The sequence below is a fragment of the Salvelinus fontinalis genome, chromosome 9 (genome assembly GCF_029448725.1).
Source record: "Salvelinus fontinalis isolate EN_2023a chromosome 9, ASM2944872v1, whole genome shotgun sequence".
NCBI classification, from domain to species: Eukaryota; Metazoa; Chordata; class Actinopteri; order Salmoniformes; family Salmonidae; genus Salvelinus; species Salvelinus fontinalis.
Window position 1 is genome coordinate 34,636,057 of NC_074673.1, and position 21,594 is coordinate 34,657,650.

Below are 21,594 nucleotides of genomic sequence, written 5' to 3' on the forward strand. Positions count from 1 at the left end.
TAAAACATTTTAACAATTTTGATGACCGTTACTAAACTTTGATAGTCTGGTCGTCGCTCGTTAACACAGCCACAAAGTCGTAATTATGGCTAAACTCCACCCATTTCTAAAATATATCTTAAAATTTGATTTTAAAACTAACCTTAATCTTAATACACTGTTAACCTTATGCCTAACCATAATCTTAAATTTAGACCAAAAAGCACATTTTATTTGCCATTTTTGACCTTGTGGCTGTGGAATCTGACTTTGTGGATATGTTATTTAGTGGAAACCTGATAGTTGTGTTTATTTACAATGAACATTTTCTGCTTAGGCTGCCTATTATGTGGTTATTTTGCTCGTGGAAGGCAGGTCACCCCTTGGTTATAACTAAGGAAACAGCCTAGGACAGTTAGGGCTATTGGTACCTTTGAATTGGAGATAATCCTATAGAAAACAGTATTTGCTAATCAAAATAAAATATAATCTAGTATTGGCCCTGTTTTCACTGGGGGACTAATTGGCCCTCCTACTAGCAAACATTAATTGGGCCTCTAGATGGTGCTATTTGACTTTAGAAAGAACATCTGTGGGTTTTTAGAACGGCAGTTTTATCCACTTGCCAGCATTATGGTTTAACTAGAGGTCAGATTTCTTCGTTATTTTTTACAAATATGTCTGAATCAATCTTCTTTCACCATCAAAGTCTGTCTTCATAGACTACTGCCTAGGACCAATGGATGCTGAGGCACAGGGTTGAATTACAGTGCATGTCTTAGTAAGGAGATGGATGTGATGAGAATCTGCTTATGAAAGGCTATCCTCAGGTAAGTGAGCAGCACTGTAGGACTCAGGGGCAGGATGTGAACCTGCGTGCCTCCTCTCATCCAGAGACGGGCACTGATGTCTAGAGCAATAGGACAGTTGTCACTCTTCTCTTTGCCTGGCTATGTGCTAGCTATGCGGTAATCTTCCTTCTGCAACTGATGAAGGTTCTGTGGATGATCATAGGGATAGGTTATTTTTTCAGAGTTGAAGATTATTATTGGTTTCCAGGCTAGGGTCCATCAGAACTCTTCATGGTGTAAAGAAACTTTTAATGTCTAAAAAAGGGAACTCTTTGGGCTGAACTTAAATAACACAAATACATTAATGTGTATGTTTTAGAGACATGATGTAGAACTGCATCAAATGTGTTGATGTATGAAGGACCTAATCTGCAGTGGAGAAATTGCTGGAAGAGAGTGATTTTATGAACACACGTATAACAAAAGGAGGAATAAGCCTGTTAAAGAATCACATGCTGCAGCAGAATTTTTTTTACAGAAGACACAAGCAAAGGGAGTATAGGCAGAGTTCATTGGTGCAAACAAGTAGCCTACACTTTGTATGGATGCAGAACTGAGCAAACTGCAGGGGAAAATACGAATTTAAGGAAATCCAAGGAACTGGATTACAGATCGTTGTCCAGCCATTTAGGCACAAGGTTTTCTAAACCATGACAATGTGTTTATTAGCCTCAGTACAGAACAATATAATTCAAAGCTTTTGGGAAATGACAGTGAAACAGTCTGAAATAAGGAAGAATAACATTCTTAGATATTCAATGAGCCGTTTCTACACTTAGAGCATTGATGAATCTATTAGACCGGAATTTCTCCACTCTAAATTACACCATTTATAAACGAACATATGAATTAACCAGAGCGATGCCCCCACCCACTTGCTTTATTATCTCAGCTATCTTTATAAACACCTCCCACCCCAACCCTGCATTCGGGCATATGTGAATTTTCAACAGCAGATTACTTTGACTGCATGATCTAATGTGTGAACAAGCTGTCAACTGGGTCAACGCTTGTCTCATATTTAACGCCTGAAAATATCTTGCATGTTTGCATTATCCCAATTGCAAGCCACAGCCACGGTTCCTTACAAATATGAAAACATAGATAGAATTCTGAGATAATCCTCCTTTGATATCATAATACAATACTGTGTTACGAGCATGCTGGGGACTAAACACTTAGCTCGTAGTAATCATGCATATTTTAGTGTTTTTCCCCCCATATAAAACTCACATCCATCCAACCAGCTGGAGCCCACAAGTCAACTCCAGTTGACCCCTTTAACATGACAGCAAGGCAAGGTGGGCTCAACAGAAAACTTCAGTTACACTTTTTGTGGGTCACAAAGCTTATTAATTTCAACCAGTATTTGATTTGGCATGCTGCATGTTTGTTTAAAACTGGCTTGCTCTTCATGTCAGGATTATTGTCCTCATGTCACCTACAGTATGTACTGTTTAGCTTAATGGTCTCCAAAATGCCCTCGTCTGCCAGAGCATCCAACACGGTTTCTTGGAATTGAACTTCTCTTTAGTTCATAGTCTCAGCTAACCTTTGCACTCTGAAAAAGCTAAAGGAAAAGTAATCTAAATGTTGCCTAAGAGGAATTTATCCTATCATTTACATCACATTCAGATGCAGGGCACAACACTGAACGGTGATCAACGGAGCGGCATAACGTCCTGTGTTTCGGGGCCACTGAGCAGCTTGTCCAACTGACAGGAGGAGAGGAAATAACAGGGTGATGAAGGGATAGACAGAGAGAAATAAATATATACAGAGCCTTCAGAAAATCTTCAGACCCCTTGACTTTTTCCACATTTTGTTACATTACAGCCTTATTCTAAAATGGATTACATTTTTTTTTTTTTTTATCCTCAGCAATCTACACACAATACCTCATAATGTATAGAATAACTATCTTCAAAGTAATGACTCGGGACGTCGGGTTTGATATGAAAGCTTCTTTTAGTAATAATTCTTGATCACGTTACATTTAACAACTTTAGATTCTACAGAGCAATGCCAGCAAGCTGCTAGCGCAAAGGAGCCAAAATAATCACCTGTTAATTGCACTTAACTACTTCCTGTCGCAAGGCATTCTGGAACTTGCAGTCAAAAGCGTAATTCAATAATAACCAATACAATTACATATGTAAATAACTGTAAAGAAATATCTTTAGATACAGCTCAATGAATTAACTTAAACATTAACTCTGTAACACATTAAAGTTACAACATAATGACAAAGTGAAAACAGGGTTTTTAGAAATGTTTGCAAATTTATACAAAAAAAATAAAAAAATACGTTATTTACATACGTTTTCAGACCCTTTGCTATGAAACTCAGAATTGAGCTCATGTGCATCCTGTTTCCATTGATCATCCTTGAGATGTTTCTACAACTTGATTGGTCTATACCTGTGGTAAATTCAATTGATTGGAAAATATTTGGAAAGGGACACGCCTGTCTATGTAAGGTCCCACAGTTGACAGTTCATTTTTATTTATTTATTTATTTTACCGTTATTTTACCAGGTAAGTTGACTGAGAACGCATTCTCATTTGCAGCAACGACCTGGGTAATAGTTACAGGGGAGAGGAGGGGGATGAATGAGCCAATTGTAAACTGGGGATTATTAGGTGACCATGATGGTTTGAGGGCCAGATTGGGAATTTAGCCAGGACACCGGGGTTAACACCCCTACTCTTACGATAAGTGCCATGGGATCTTTAATGACCTCAGAGAGTCAGGACACCCGTTTAACGTCCCATCCGAAAGATGGCACCCTACACAGGGCAGTGTCCCCAATCACTGCCCTGGGGCATTGGGATATTTTTTAGACCAGAGGAAAGAGTGCCTCCTACTGGCCCTCCAACACCACTTCCAGCAGCATCTGGTCTCCCATCCAGGGACTGACCAGGACCAACCCTGCTTAGCTTCAGAAGCAAGCCAGCAGTGGTATGCAGGGTGGTATGCTGCTGGCAATGTCAGAGCAAAAACCAAGCCATGAGGTCTAAGGAATTATCCATAGAGCTCCAAGACAGGATTGTGTCGAGGCACAGATACCAAAACATTTCTGCAGCATTGAAGGTCTCCAAGAAAAAAGTGGCCTCCAACATTCTTAAATGGAAGAAGTTTGGAACCACCAAGACTCTTCCTAGGGCCGTCCGCCCAGCCAAATTGACCAATCGGGGGATTAGGGCCTTGGTCAGGGAGGTGACCAAGAACTCGATAGTCACTCTGATAGAGCTCTAGAGTTCCTCTGTGGAGATGGGAGAACCTTCCAGAAGGACAACCATTTCTGCAGCACTCCACCAATCAGGCCTTCATGGTAGAGTGGCCAGACGGAAGCCACTCCTCAGTAAAAGGCACATGACAGCCCGCTTGGAGTTTGCCAAAAGGCACCTAAAGACTCTCAGACCATGAGAAACAAGATTCTCTGGTCTGATGAAACCAAGATTGAACTATTTTGCCTGAATGCCAAGTGTCACATCTGGAGAAAACCAGGCACCATCCCTACGGTGAAGCATGGTGGTGGCAGCATCATGCTGTGGGGATGTTTTTCAGCGGCAGGGACTGGGAGACTAGTCAGGATGGAAGGCAAAGATGAACGAAGCAAGTACAGAGAGATCCTTGATGATAACCTCCTGTAGAGTGCTCAGGACCTCAGACTGGGGCAAAGGTTCACCTTCCAACAGGACAACGACATTAAGCACAAAGCCAAGACAACACAGAAGTGGCTTCAGGACAAGTCTCTGAGTGGCCCAGCCAGTGCCCAGACTTGAATCAAACATCTCTGGAGAGACCTGAAAATAGCAGTGCAGCAACCCTCCCCTTCCAACCTGATAGAGCTTGAGAGGATCTGCAAAGAACAATGGGAGAAACTCCCCAAATACAGGTGTGCCATGCTTGTAGCGTCATATCCAAGAAGACTCAACGTTGTGTTCGCTGCCAAAGGTGCTTCAACAACGTACTGAGTAAAGGGTCTGAATAGTGATGTAAATGTAATAATTCCTTTCCCCCCCTTTTTTCCTTCCTTTTTTTGCAAACATTTCTAAAACCTGTTTTTGCTTTGTCATGTTGGGGTTTTGCATGTAGGTTGATGAGGGGGAAAAAAACTATTTTAATCAATTTTAGATCAAGGCTGTAACCTAGCAAAATGTGGGAAAAGTAAAGGGGTCTCTCTTCATACGAAGAGGAGTAGTGATTCGACCAAAATGCAGCGTGGTTATGTGACATAATGATTTATTAAACAAGACAAAGACGAAACGAAATACACTTGATAAACTACAAAACAAATAAACGATGTAGACAGACCTGGACACGAACTTACATATAACGTGAAGAACGCATGAACAGGAAACAGACTACATACAAAACGAACGAACGATACCGAAACAGTCCCGTGTGGCGTAACATACAGACACTGACACAGGAGACAACCACCCACAACAAACAATGTGAAAACACCTACCTTAATATGACTCTCAATCAGAGGAAATGAAAACCACCTGCCTCTAATTGAGAGCCATATCAGGTCACCCATAAACAAACATAGAAACACATAACATAGACTACCCACCCAAACTCACGCCCTGACCGTCAAACACATACAAAATAACATAAAACCGGTCAGGAACGTGACAGTCTGAATACCTTCCGAATGCACTGTAGGTAGAGAGAGAAAGGGGTGTACATTTTGCTTAAAGAACAACATAAAGGGTCTCACTTTGAATGATTCAGAACAAATATCAAATATTTATTGACATAAGATTGATGTAGGGCACTTATATGAACTCAGCAGCGGTCCATGTTGAAATATGTGTGGTGATGTGCTCTGTTGTTCATATTGTGTTGTTTTTAGCTTTTACACTGTAGCTACATAGTAGGCATCATTTGAAAGGTGTTAATCTGAAGATATCAGTTCACCTTTTGGGGTAGAGCTACGGTTTCGATTCAAAATATAACTATTACAGCATCGAGGCCCTTCTTCGACTCACTATAATGGCATACTCACTGATTAGATACAATTAGTTTATATTTTTGAAGAGAAATGTTAAAGCTTTCATTCTATGTTTATGTTATAAATCTAGAGCTTGGTTTGGAGTATAGATGTACAGATCAGTAGATGGCAGTGGTGGGCCTTGTTAGCAGACCAGAGCCCTGAATGGAAGGAGAGCTCAGAGCTCTCAGGGCAGCCAGACCGCCCAAGATTGACTTCGAAGTTGGACGTCTGTCCATGTCCTGAGGATGTTGGAAAATTCCTTCAAAACCGGCCACTAGGGGCAACAGTGGGTGGGCTTGGGTTTTTAATCCCATGAATCAAATCAAATTTTATTGGTCACATACACATGGTTAGCAGATGTTATTGTGAGTGTAGCGAAATGCTTATGCTTCTAGATCCTACAGTTCAGCAGTATCTAACAGGTCATATCTAACAATTCCACAACAAAACCTAATATTTAACAAATTACACAACCCAATAGACACAATCTAGTAAAGGAATGGGATGAGAATATATAAGTATAAAATGTATGGATGAGCAGTGGCAGAGCGGCTAAGATGCAATAGATAGTGAAGGATACAGTATATACATATGAGACGAGTAATGCAAGATATGTTAATATTCTTAAAGTTACATTATTAAAGTGACAAGTGTTCCATTTATTAAAGTGGCCAATGATATCAAGTCTGTAAGTAGGCAGCCGCCTCTCTGTGCTAGTGGTGGCTGTTTAACAATCTGATGGCCTTGATATAGAAGCTGTTTTTCAATTTCTCTGTTCCAGCTTTGATGCACCTGTACTGACAGCGCCTTCTGGATGGAAGTGGGGTGAACAGGTAGTGGCTCGGGTGGTTATTGTGCTTGATGATCTTTTTTGCCTTCCTGTGACATCGGGTGTTGTAGGTGTCCTGGAGGGCAGGTAGTTTTTCCCCGGTGATGCGTTGTGCAGACTGCACCACCCTCTGGAGAGCCCTGCAGTTGTGGACGATGCAGTTGCTGTACCAGGCGGTGATACAGCCCGACAGGATGCTCTCAATTGTGCACCTGTAAAAGTTAATGAGGGTTTTCGGTGACATGCCACATTTTTTCAGCCTCCTGACGTTGAAGAGGCACTGTTGCGCCTTCTTCACCTCACTGTCTGTGTGCGTGGACCATTTCAGTTTGTCGGTGATATGTACACCGAGGAACTTAAAAAGTTCCACCTTCTCCACTGCTATCCCATTGATGTGGATAGGGGGGTGCCTCCTTTGCTGTTTCCTGAAGTCCACGATCATCTCTTTTGTTTTGTTGGCATTGAGTGAGAGGTTATTTTCCTGACACCAGACTCTGAGGCCGTCTCGTTGTTGTTGGTTAACAAGCCTACCACTGTAGTGTCGTCTGCAAACTTGATGAATGAGTTGGAGGCGTGCATGCCCACGCAGTCATGGGTGAACAGGGAGTACAGGAGAGGGCTGAGAACACACCCTTGTGGGGCCCAAGTGTTGAGGATCAGCGGAGTGGAGATGATGTTTCCTACCTTCACCACCTGGGGGCGGTCCGTCAGGAAGTCCAGGACCCAGTTGCACAGGGCGGGGTCGAGACCCAGGGTCTCAAGCTTAATGATGCGTTTGGAGGGCACTATGGTGTTGAATGCTGAGCTGTAGGGAATGAACAGCATTCTTACATAGGTATTCCTCTTGTCTAGATGGGATAGGGCAGTGTGCAGTGTGATGGCGATTGCATCGTCTGTGGACCTATTGGGGCGGTAAGCAAATTGAAGTGGGTCTAGGGTGACAGGTAGGGTGGAGGTGATATGATCCTTGACTAGTCTCTCAAAGCACTTCATGATGACAGAAGTGAGTGCTACGGGGTGATAGTAATTTAGTTCACTTACCTTAGCTTTCTTGGGAACAGGAACAATGGTGGCCACCTTGAAGCATGTGGGGACAACAGACTGGGATAGGGATTGATTGAATATGTCCGTAAACACACCAGCCAGCTGGTCTGCGCATACTCTGTGGACGCAGCTAGGGATGCCGTCTGGGCCGGCAGCCTTGCGAGGGTTAAGACGTTTAAATGTTTAAATGATTCCTGATCTGAAGGTCTGGTGTTCATCCTAATGGTAGACACTCGTTAGAAATGTTTGGGCTTTAATCCTATTCCAAACCTTAACCCTGAACTTAACCATTCGGAATGAATGCCTAAACTTCATGTTTTAACACTATCCCTAAACCTTGATGTTTGGAGAAATGGAATGATGCTGAGCAGGAGGAGCGACCTGGGTGTTAAAACCACTTCAAATTTGATGTTTGGAGGAATGTGGATGAACATCAGAATCTGTCAAATAAACTTGGCTCTCTCATTGAAGAGCGCAGTGTGGACGATCTAAAAGGAACTGCCCTCACCTGGCATAAACCAACTCTGAAAACACCCCGTACTGTAAATAGGAAAACCAAATAACAGTTAGAGGCGCAACCTGTGTCAGCTGTGTGGAACAGGGGTGTATTCATTACGGAAACTGTTTAATACTGCAGTGGGCTAAATCAGGATCACACAGTGATCTTGGTAGTATTAGTAGTTCTTGGTAGTCTTGAACAAATATACTTTGAAACCAAAGTATAGACCTCACACACGAGGATATGGGCTTAAAAAAGAAGACACCTGTACCATGTCAGATATAGTTAAAATGTATTACATTTTGAGTTTGCATCCCAATATTATTCTTTATATAGATCACAGAAGAGACTGAAATAGAACGAAACCGTTTGACATAGAAACACCAGATTTTCCGCTGTTTTTTTATGTTTTTAAATAATGAAAAATATGAATAACATTCCACCCGAGGCCACTAGTCATTTGACTGCAGGAAAGGGCTACGACTCAAACAGAGCAAACGTAATGAAACGGGGAGGCACCTACTTGAATTTATCTTATTGAAATACTCATTTGCGTTTTCCATTTTGGTGTAAGTGGTTTCTGTGCCACAGAATCGGCGTAATGATTAGATCGCAGTTTAGCATTTCAAACAAACAAAACAAATACACACATTTTTAAATAAGTTGTATGATAACCCCCATTAGCCTACAAAGCAAACGTTTGAAGGAAATGCAATATAATAGTTAGATTACAATTACATTTTTGTAGCAAGTAGCAACCATTAAGTCTGTTTGTGTGGAGAGAAGAGGAGGGAGTTCACAGGCACATCATGACAACAAGCCTGTTTTTGTAAGCTATTTCTTCATGCTGTGGCAAAACCCAACTGGATTAGTTGATTTGTTTTGCAAAAAAATGGAGCAGAAGATTGTTGTTTCATCTGCTGGGTGGTTATTGACTCATGCCACACGTGATTTGACAATCTGCTTGGGGTGGGTCGTTAAGATCCATGGGAGTCCACGGGAGTTGGTGTGGGAAAACAAAATTAATCTTCATGGCTATGGGTCACGTCAACAGGTCAGAAGTGTATTGATTAAACGTCAGCTTCCCAGGTGAAGATGATTCATTTACTCAGAGGAGGCCTCAGTAGACAATCCATCATATAATATTCACAGGAAGATTCAAACAAACAGAACATCACTGCATGTTGACATAAGCTCAATGTATTCAAATGTAGCCTTCAATTCTGTGAGTCCAGGAGACAAGCCATTTAAACCATTTTACATTGGTTTGTAATTAAATTAGGCTTGTCTTACGTGCAGCAACCAGTTCAAAGCCCATAAGGATATACAGTGCTTATTTATTTACAATGGGTGTTGTGGTTTTTCATAGTGTTTCATCTCTACAACTAATGCTGATTAGAAATGTAGGCTACGGTGTTAAAGTCTTGCAGGTGTTTACAAAGTTTTGCACATGTGCCAGGTGATAGAAATGTCAATGGCAATACGGGAGCTCAAAAAGTAACTGGCAAGGTGAGTATATGTTATGACCAGACCCTGCCTAGGCTCGCTAGGTCAGTTTCTCTCTCCCAAAGTTACAGTTATTGAATTAGCAATGCAACCATCAGTTTCATATTATGATCATATGATGTAAAACTTGCTGCTTACCATGTTCCAAAAATGATGTACACTATAGAAGTCTTGTAATAAACCAGCATATTACCTCTCAAAGTTGAAAGTTGGAATTGCTGTATAAAGTTACAACTGTGTCCACATGTTTAGATGGACAGGAAGCTGCCTCCAGATTGGGCATTGCATGTCAAGATGCAATGTTAATTGTGTTTATGCACTGTGCAGTTCAGGGTAAAGAGTTAGGCCAAGGGTAATGATCTGTGCTGGCTGAAGTAGGATCATTGCCCTCAACCCTTTTTGTCTTCTAAATCTGGAGGGAGATGTAGTATCTGGGGTTGGTGTGTGTGGCAGAGTTGCAGGCGGGTAAAGGCTTGAGCCACCAGTCTGACCTCAGGGCCTTGGAAAAGCATTCTACTGAAGAGGGTAGAGACACTGCGACAGGGGTAGCTTGGATCCTCAACAAGCCTAAGGGCACCCCCCCTAAGTCCATATGGGACAAATTTTAGGGAGAGACATTCTAAGGAGAGCACTGGCAGTACATGGTCTCCAAGCTTGCCATGAGCGTTCAGTGACAGATAACCTTGCCCTGTCGCCACCCTCACCAATGTGTCAGCTGATATTACTGTGACTGACGTTGACCCAGCACTCCAGTCCTATGAGTTTTGAGGGTCTGTATAACCTTACCCTGGCAAACAGTCAGTTATAAAGGTTAGACATGGGGCGTGGTACTGTTTATTATGAAGCCATCTTCAGCTGTGCCCTGTGTCCTATGGAAGACAAGGGAAAATGCTTTTGGTGCTTCATGTGAAATAGAATAGCAAGTTCCTGGTTTTAGAGATTGGGGCATGTAGGCTATGGTTGTACATGAGCACAGTGCTTTTTTCCCCTAGCTATTTTTGTTTATGTGTTCAATCTTTGTTTTTTGGGGGGTGAATTCAGATTAATCTTGTCATTGCCTCGCAAAATAATTTGGAGATCATGAATATGCTGCATATAACTCAGTTGTTACCATTCCCTTTGTAAAATATCCTAGTTATATCTCTAGTTATATCTCTAACAATGGCATGAAACAAAACTAAATGCAACTCTAATATGATTGTTAGATAATTGAAGTTTGCACCATCTTTCAGGATTTGTATTGTAAAAAGCTTTAGAATAGTCTAACTGGGCCCGCTGTGCCAGGGACAGAGCTGCATTAAACATGGATGAGAGTAGAGAGGAGAGCTGCCGTTTCTATCATTTCCTGCTAATAAAATATGCAATGACCCGCACTGCACACAAAACTGATATCATGAACATTATGTTTCAGAGTTAATGTTGTGTGCTGTGCCTTGCTGGGCTACCCCTGCACTAAGAGCATGCTTTTGATATGCTACATGCCCCCATCCACTCAGACTGTTCTGTTGGGATTTATGTGTGGACTCTTAGAATGATGAAGTACATGATGCTATCTTCTGATTTTTCATGTCCAGCCCATTGTTATAAGCAGCATTTGTTTTTATTCAGTAACTTAACCTTGCTGAAATTCAACCTGTGAGTTTGACTGCCTGTTCTTATCATTCTAGGAAATGCGATGCCATATTATGTCACAGATGGGGACAGTAAAATCTGACATTTGTATTAGATTTATGAATAAGAAATGTCAACAGTTCAGTGCAAGGGTAATGTGCTCAATTTCAATCTCTTTTTGTTAGAGGAATTAATTATGAAACACCAAGAATTATGCATACTAAGGTGACTTCTCCGTATTGCCTTAACAAAGGGCTAATTCCCATTGAGCTCTGTAGGAGTTGAAAGGCTTTATGTAATGCACCATTTGAAAAATAAACTCATCTGCAATGTGAAACACAAGGCAAGAACTATTGAACCTTTAATGGTTAGTATCCTCACCGCGAGTTCAAACTAAAGTCAGAGGCATCACTATCTCTCTCTCATTTTTGATAGGATGTGAGTTTCTTCATGACCTAGGGATTTTAAAGGCCCAGTGCAGTCAAAAACGTGATTTCCTGTGTTTTCTATATATTTCCACACTTTGAGGTTGGAATAATACTGTGAAATTGTGAAAATTATGATAATGTCCTTTTAGTGTGTGAGCTGTTTGAAAAGACCGAATGACATTTCAGCCTGTTTTGGTGGATGTAGTTTTGACCTGCCTGGTGACATCCCCAGGTGGTAAATTAGTTAATAGACCAATAAGAAATTGAGTTTCACCTCTCAGCCAAAAACAGATAGTTTTCAGTTTTCCCCTCCTCATTCAGACCCCTCCCAGACAGTCATAGCAAAATTATTGCTTGAGAAATTGTTTTTTTTGCTAAGAAGCTATTTTTGTTTCTTTTTGACCATCTAAATTTAAAACAGTCACATTAAGTTACTTAATTGTTACCCAGAAATGGTTTGGAATTGTCATAAAAATGGCTGCTTTGAACCTTTTAAATAATGTGTCCCAACTGCATTCAATCTCTGCTCTGTGCGTTTCTACCTGTTTTACCCTTACATGACCTCAGCAGTGTTGGCTCTAAATTATCGCTGAAGCTGGGGGAAAACACATGCATTGAAATATTAGTCATGGTTGTCACGTTCCTGACCTGTTTTCTGTTAGTTTTGTATGTGTTAGTTGGTCAGGATGTGAGTTTGGGTGGGCAGTCTATGTTTTGTGTTTCTCTGTTGGTTTAATGGATACCTGATATGGTTCTCAATTAGAGGCAGGTGGTTTTCATCTCCTCTGATTGAGAATCATATTAAGGTAGGTGGTGTCACATTGTTTGGGTGTGGGTGGTTGTCTCCTGTGTCAGTGTCTGTATGTTACGCCACACGGGACTGTTTCGGTATCGTTCGTTCGTTCGTTTTGTATGTAGTCTGTTTCCTGTTCATGCGTTCTTCACGTTATATGTAAGTTCGTGTCCAGGTCTGTCTACATCGTTTATTTGTTTTGTAGTTTATCAAGTGTATTTCATTTCGTCTTCGTCTTGTTTAATAAATCATTATGTCACATAACCACGCTGCATTTTGGTCGAATCACTACTCCTCCTCTTCGTATGAAGGAATTCCGTTACAATGGTTTAGGCAGGGGTCTTCATTTTGTTACTGACATATGACAACAATGCCTTATTCCATTTATTTCCCCCTGAAAATGTAAGCAATAAATGATACATGTTACATGAACTCTTTTGTTTTTAGGCAGAGGCTAGTTGTTGAGAGCGGTATTTTGAACCAATGTAAGAACAAGTGGCTTTTCAATTGCACATTGTTATTTTCCTCTTAAATGAAATTATATTCTATTGTAAGTCAAAATTATTAGTTAGTTAGATACTGATTAGCCTATGTCATCTAAAGTGTACTTGGTCATCTGTCATGAAGAGGTTGCAGTGCCCATTAGAGCACACCACCTTCTAACAGTACTGGAAAGACCTCAAAATACAGTACTGTATGGCAAACCTGTGCAAGACATTGGTTGCAAGACAAGAGTCCTGTCCTTTTGAAGTTGACTTAGTTGTTGGCCATTCTCTGAAAATGATTATTGGTCTGACTCTGACCCAGATGTTGTAAGGACACGTTTGTCACTGCAGAGGGCAGGGAAAAATATTTCAGTTAATTCCTTCACCCCCCCAATCCCAAAATGAACTCCCTCCTCCAACTGTCATTGTAAATGAGTAATCACATGCAGGCCACTGCCTCTGTGAACCACACAAACATGAGCACGGTGCAAACTGTAGGGACTTTTCAACACCTTTGTGTGCTGTTATGGATGAAATTAAGTCTGTTCAAAATACATGGCAGTCTAGAAATATGGGATGGGAGGGGTGGAGGAGCAGAAAATGCCCAGAGCTGTAAATTGTCAGATTCTGTTGAAATTGGGGTGAAATCCTGCATGACGACACTTACTGTTGATGCCCTCTGAATGAACCAGGGGGAAAAAAGGGGGAGTGGGGAGGGGGTAGTTAGAACAGAATACATGATTACAATCTCAGGAACACTTAATTTTAAAGGTCCATAATAAACAATTTATAAGACATTTACAGTTTGCTCACCATTTATTAATCATTACGCCCACATTTGTAAATGTAAGTCAGCTAGTTATTATCACATATACAGTGCATTCCAAAAGTATTCAGACCCCTTGACTTTTTCCACATTTTGTTATGTTACAGCCTTATTCTAAAAATGATTAAAATGTTTTTCCCCTCATCAATCTTCACACAATACCTCATAATGACAAAGCAAAAGCAATTTAAAAAACAAACATTTTTGATAATGTATTAAATATCACATTTACAGTATTCAGACCCTTTACTGATCAGTACTTTGTTGAAGCACCTTTGGCAGCGATTACAGCCTCGAGTCTTCTTGGATATGACGCTACAAGCTTGGCACACCTGTATTTGGGGAGTTAATCACATTCTTCTCTGAAGATCATCTCAAGCTCTGTCAGGTTGGATGGAGAGCGTCACTACACAGCTATTTTCAGGTCTCGCCAGAGATGTTCGATCGGGTTCAAGTACAGGCTCTGGCTGGGCCACTCAAGGACATTCAGAGACTTGTCCCGAAGCCACTCCTGCATTGTCTTGGCTGTATGCTTAGGGTCGTTGTCCTGTTGGAAGGTGAACCTTCACCCTAATCTGAGGTCCAGAGCGCTTTGAAGCAGGTTTTCATCAAGGATCTCTATGTACTTTGCTCCGTTCATCTTCCCTCGATCCTGACTAGTCTCCCAGTCGTTGCAGCTGAAAAACATCCCCACAGGATGATGCTGCCACCACCATGCTTCACCGTAGGAATGGTGCCTGGTTTCCTCCAGACGTGATGCTTGGCAATCAGGCCAAAGTGTTCAATCATGGTTTCATCAGACTAGAGAATCTTGTTTATCATGGTCTGAGAGTCCTTTAGGTGCCTGGCTCTCATGAGGACCGCTACAGGAAATGAAGACCCAGAGTTAACTCTGCTGCAGAGGATAAGTTCATTAGAGTTAACTGCACCTCAGATTGCAGCCCAAATAAATGCTTCACAGAGTTCAAGTAACAGACACATCTCAACTGTTCAGAGGAGACTGCGTTAATCAGGCATTCATGGTCGAATTTCTGCAAATAAACCACTACTAAAGGGCACCAATATTAATAAGAGACTTGCTTGGGCCAAGAAACACGAGCAATGGACATTAGACAGGTGGAAATCTGTTCTTTGGTCTGATTTATCCAAATTTGTGATTTTGGATCCAACTGCCATGTCTTTGTGAGACGCAAAGTAGATGAACGGATGATCTCTGCATATGTAGTTCCCACTGTGAAGCATGGGAGAGCAGGGGAGATGGTGTGGTGGTGCTTTTCTGGTTACACTGTCTATGATTTAATTAGAATTCAAGGCACACTTAACCACCATGGCTACCACAGCATTCTGCAGCGATACGCCATCCCATCTGGTTTGCACTTAGTCCCACTATCATTTGTTTTTCAACAGGACAATGACCCAACACACCTCCAGGCTGTGTAAGGGCTATTTGACAAAGAAGGAGAGTGATGGAGTGCTGCATCAGATGACCTGGCCTCCACAATCACCCGACCTCAACCCAATTGAGATGGTTTGGGATGAGTTGGACCACAAAGTGAAGGAAAAGCAGCCAACAAGTGCTCAGAATATGCGGGAACTCCTTCAAGACTGTTGGAAAAGTTTTCCAAGGGAAGCTGGTTGAGAGAATGCCAAGAGTGTGCAAAGATGTCATCAAGGCAAAGGGTGGCAACTCTTTTTGGTTATTACCTGATTCCAGATGTGTTATTTCATAGTTTGGATGTCTTCACTATTTTTCTACAATGTAGAAAATAATAAAATTAAAGAAAAACCCTTGAATGAGTAGGTGTATCCAAAAGTGTGACTGGTACTGTATATATATTCCTTAAACATACTGTGTTCTGTGCTTATTCTTTTACCAGGTACTGCTGGAATGTCTTAGCTTGACTACTCACACTAAATTCTTCCGATGCTCTGTCATTGGCTACATACTTTAGTCTGAGACGGCCATAATTGAAGTTGTTTGTGATGATGAGGGGTGGGAGTGGCGTTGTACAAAACAATGTAATTTGCACAATCAGAGTATCAAAGCCAATTACCAATTTTCAAGCTGCTGCTTTACATGCGTGTATTCTGGCTCTGGCCCAACCCATCGGTTTCTGGACCAGTCAGATGCCCCCGAATGTGATTGCATTCGGTGAAGGGTCAGGGAAGTACTCAGATCCTGACTCATTGCGGGAAATTAACTAATGTGTGTGGCGTAGCATTTGGCCGGAGTAAGTAGTTTGGAATGTCTACCAAAAGCATGTCTATCTTTTTGTAAAAGATTACACTGCTCACTCAAAACCATTTCTAAAGTATTTATGAAGTATAAATAGCGCTCATTTTAGTTTAGGGACTGCAAAAGTACTTTACTAATGATTAGTAAAAGGTTTATAAATGTGGGAGTAATGATTAATAAATAGTGAACACACAATTTATATATGCCTTTACAAATGGTTTATTACGGACCCTTAAAATAAAGTGTCACCGATACAGTAAATTCATTTATTCTAGATCTTTTTACTTTGATGGACAAAAAGTCTGACTTTATTGAAATACTATTAGAATGTAAATACTGAAAATAACTGATAAGAAATACAAAAGCACATCCAAACTATGATCAGGGATTCTCTGTGTTGTTAACTTATTTCACCGATAAGAAAAACATAACCACACCCAAACTGTGATCAGGGATTCTCTGTGTTATTGACTTATTTCACCGATAAGAAAAACATAACCACACCCAAACTATGATCAGGGATTCTCTGTGTTGTTAACTTATTTCACTGATAAGAAAAACATAACCACACCCAAACTGTGATCAGGGATTCTCTGTGTTATTGACTTATTTCACCGATAAGAAAAACATAACCACACCCAAACTATGATCAGGGATTCTCTGTGTTGTTAACTTATTTCACCGATAAGAAAAACATAACCACACCCAAACTATGATCAGGGATTCTCTGTGTTGTTAACTTATTTCACCGATAAGAAAAACATAACCACACCCAAACTATGATCAGGGATTCTCTGTGTTGTTAACTTATTTCACCGATAAGAAAAACATAACCACACCCAAGCTGTGATCAGAAAATCTCTGTGTTATTAAAACCTATAAGCCAATTGCAGTTCTACTTGGTATTCCAAAGAGACCAAAACATAATTGAGTATTTTCCTTCCCATTTAAGCTAAATACTGTATCACTTAATAGACAAGGGCAGACTGATGTGATGACCTGCTGATGAGGGCTGTGTTCTCCCTCATGGTCACCCATTGGGAAAGAGAAAAATCACTAAGGGAAATGGTCAACATCAGAAAACCATGCCTCTGCTTCTGACCATGCATTCAGTGCTTCTGAGTCTGACCATGAATTCACTGATGCCCCCTTGTTCAAGAAGACAATAGAAAAGGACAGGCTATACTGAGAGTCAAATCGAAGGTTAATTGGAGCCAGGATAAGGTCAACCAACTTGACCAATATACCCAGGAGGAATAACCAGCCCTTGGTGACAGAGACCTCTGCATGTCTGCACAGTACATTACATATATCCATAATGGAATGATAATGGACTCCTGAAGTGAGTGAGGGTGACATATATCCATCTTTCCAGCACTCATTTCCCCTGAAAGCATTTGAAAGTGTGTGTGTGCGTGTTTATGCTGTGCTTCACTGTCAATGTTGTTATTAGAGATGCAACCTCCATGAAAACCGACAGGACTTGGCACCAAATTCCAGACACCTCGTGGTCATGACATTACCATCCCCTCCAGTTAGAGTAGCACCACACATGGTTTGACAACAACCTCTCAGCTGGATGGTTAAAAAGAGGAAACACTCCCATTCTGCATTGTTATTAATATAGAACTGAGATATGCAATATTGAGAATAAACCTTATGTAACACTTTGAATAAAGTGTTTGTTTGAAACCGCTGTTTGGTGTGTTTGAAACCGCTGTTTCTATGTTCAAGTTCTGTGTCCACCAGAACATTGCATAGAAATGTCCCTTGCAGGAGTGTATTCAATTCAGCATCCTTTATTAAATCCCTTCCCATGATGTTTCAGCTTCAATTGTGCACAGAAAACAAGGTGCCTCAGAAATAAATAGACAAGGAGCATTTAAAAAATAAAGTGTGAAAGCAAAGCAAAAATAATCTAACAGTTTAGCAGAGGAAATTGGCCTGCCCTTTCTTGATTATTTTTTTTTTTTTACACAGACAAAAATTACATTTGCAATGGGCTTGGTTTCTCTGTGACCTGGATCAGACTGATGTATAATCCAGTCAGGCAGAACCAGGACCTGTGATCCCGCACAGATTGTATTAAATTCATATTTCTGGCCTCCTGCGGTTGAATAACAAACCTTCTGCATGAAGTTCCTTGCAAGTCATGGTGGACGTTGGAAAAAGAGCATGCATCTTCTTTCTAGAATAGATTTTTATCCCAGCAAAAACTATTTGTGTAATTTTGTCATTTACTGATGTGGTTGGAGGCGCATGTCAATTGCATTACACTCTTTTAATTTCTGGAAACGATTTGTTCATGCAGGTTACTGCATCATGTACAATGAGCCTATTTGTTCAACCACCAGGCAGCTCGATTTAGAATAGCACAGACCAGTGGTGGTCGGTGCCGTTTCAGATGAGGGAGGACGATTTTATTTATTTATGAGCAGGGCCTTATTTCTATTACAGCATATTGGATGACTGTCATTCATATTCCATTCATCCAGCCTCAATGTAACATCAATAGGTTTAGGTTACTACATGATACTTGAATCTTCCCTATACCCATCATGAGGTTGCTACAATCTACCCTATGAATGAAAGGTAGAGAGAAATTTGAGTAATCAAGGTGACATACATTGACACATTCAATACCGCCTTGCACAATCTTGCCTGCATGTAGCTGATCTATGGTGTAATCATTAGTTAAACTGTTGCAAACCAGAGTTTTTACCAGACAAATTCAGGTATGTTTATTCTAAAATGTCATACCCAAATCTAACTGCCTGTAGCTCAGGACCTGAAGCAAAGATATGCATATTCTTGATACCATTTGAAAGGAAACTTTTTGAAGTTTGTGGAAATGTGAATGAATGAATGTAGGCGAATATAACACATTAGAACTGGTGAAAGATAATACAAAGAAAAAAACATGCATTTTTTTGTTTTGTTTTTGTCCCATCATCTTTGAAATGCAAGAGAAAGGCTATAATGTATTTTTCCAGCACAGGCACAATTTAGATTTTGGCCACTAGATGACAGCAGTGTATGTGCAAATTGTAGACTGATCATATGAACCATTGCATTTCTGCTCAAAGTTTTGTTTCAAGGTTGCCCAAATGTGCCTAATTGGTTTATTAATAACTTTTCAAGTTCATAACTGTGCACTCTCCTCAAACAATAGCATGGTATTATTTCACTGTAATAGCTACTGTAAATTGGAAGTGCAGTTAGTTTAACAAGAATTTAAGCTTTCTGACAATATCAGATATGTCCTGGGAAATGTTCTTGTTCCTTACAACCTCATACTAATCGCATTAGCCTACGTTTGCTCAACCGTCCCGCGGGGGCCCCACCGATCCTGTAGAGGTTTTAAGAAAATATTTTCAACAGAATTGGCGGAATGAATACACCACCGGTTTCGCGCAAACAGTTCACTTTCAAAGCAGCCACATACACAGCAAGGTCCCTTTGATCGTTGGAGGATTCCTCCTCGCATCTATGCGCCCTCCTCCTCTCACCTTTTCCCTTTGCTTGTGGACTAAAGTGCACACATCTGCTGTTTGTGACAAGGCGAAATAACCTTTCCAAGCCAAACCTTCATATCATAACTGCTAACCACTACACACAGCCTATCTACATTGTTGTCACCACATTAGCTAACGTCAAGTCAACATAGCTACTAGAACTAACGCGTTAGTAAACCTGCTACAATCACAGTGTACAATTAGCAAGCAGTTTATCAGTTACACCGGTGGGCCCTGGTGGCAAAAAATTAGAAAACCAGAAGCTTACCTTGACTTGGAAGAGTTCCCGTGTTGGATAGTCATAGCCAGCTAGGTAACATAACATCCCTTTTTATTTGAGCCAGGTGTTTGAGTAGGCTAAACTAGCTAGCTAAGTAAGTGAAACAAATATAGCTATCTCGCTCGCTCTTTTGCTTCTCCTTCATTTTTTAAAAGAAACTAGTTATTTCCAAACTGTTCATTTATTGTCTTTCTCTCTCTTTGAGTCAACTACTCACCATATTTTATGTGCTGCAGTGCTAGCTAGCTGTAGCTTATGCTTTCAGTACTAGAGTCATTCTCTGATCCTTTGATTGGGTGGAGAACATGTCAGTTCATGCTGCAGAGCTCTGATAGGTTGGAGGATGTCCTCCGGATGTTGTCATAATTACTGTGTAGATCTATGGAAGGGGGTGAGAACCACGAGCTTCCTAGGTTTTGTGTTGAAGTCAATGTATCCAGGGGAGGATGGAAACTAGCGGTCTTCCGGCTACACCATGGCGCTACCCTACAGAGTGCTGGTGAGGGTACTGTAGAACTTCATTGTAAAACTTTGTGTTTTAATCAATTATTTGGTGACGTGAATATATTTAGTGTACTTTTATCTAAAAAGGATAACTTTTTCTGAAATTGACTGAGGAGGATGGTTCTCCCCTTCCTCCTCTGAGGAGCCTCCACTGGCACACGCCATCTTTAACATGGCATAATACCAAGGCCTTTATTGTGTCATAAAATAAGGGCAAGTTAAACTTGATCCAGCTCAGATGATTGCAGACGCTAATTATAATAAAAAGGATTACTCCTGTTCTTTGGAAAGGATCATGCTGAGCTAAGGTCTAATTGGTGATTTCCCTTACAAAGTTGATCATGTCCTGAGGCTGCCAGTTAGTGAACTGGTCAATTAATCTTTCTTCTCCTCTTAATGAGGTGGGGGATTTCCTGTGGCTGGATCCCAGCACAAAGACAGCCATAGTGCCCAGAGGATGTGGTGTCCCTGTATCAAGTGACCCTCCAATTAAAAACTGTACTTCCCTACCTCCCCACCTCACCAGGTGGCAAATTGATCTGACCAAGCCTCAAAAACAGAGAGGACTTAACCATGACTTCAAATCAACTTTACAAACAGAGGACAAGGGGAAAGGATAATTTCCTCCATGAAATAGGATTGTTTTGGTCAGACTTTTGCACTCATATCTTACCTCATCATTTTTGGGGAGCAACCCCTGTTGAGTAGTGTGTAAATGGTTAACTCACAGAAAGCAAACAGCATGTAGCAGGCTGACATTGGATTTGGGGGCTTGTTGGTGCGACAATGAAATAAGCCGGATCTATAAGGGTTAAATGTGGCTGACTGGGTTTTGCCATTTTAAACAAAATCAGTTTTGGGAGGGAGAGCCAAAGGAGGGATCAGCAGTTGTCAAAGGCCGTACATGGACCTTATCTAAGATTATAACCCCTAATACTCAAGCGCTCTTTTCCTTCCTGGTCAACATCTTTTTGTTGTTGTTGTAAGACTGAGATGTCGTATGTCATCTATCTGTAAAACAGTATTTTTTCCATTTGCACCAATGAACCTATACTTTCCCTTTGTGGCCTTTTGATGATACCCTCGCCATCATGTTGTGAGCTGAGCTATGTTTTAATAATCAGAGCAGATGTCTAAGGGATGGATTCAATCAACCTATCAGATCAATGGTCCTTAGCCTTGAACAAGAATCATAGCAT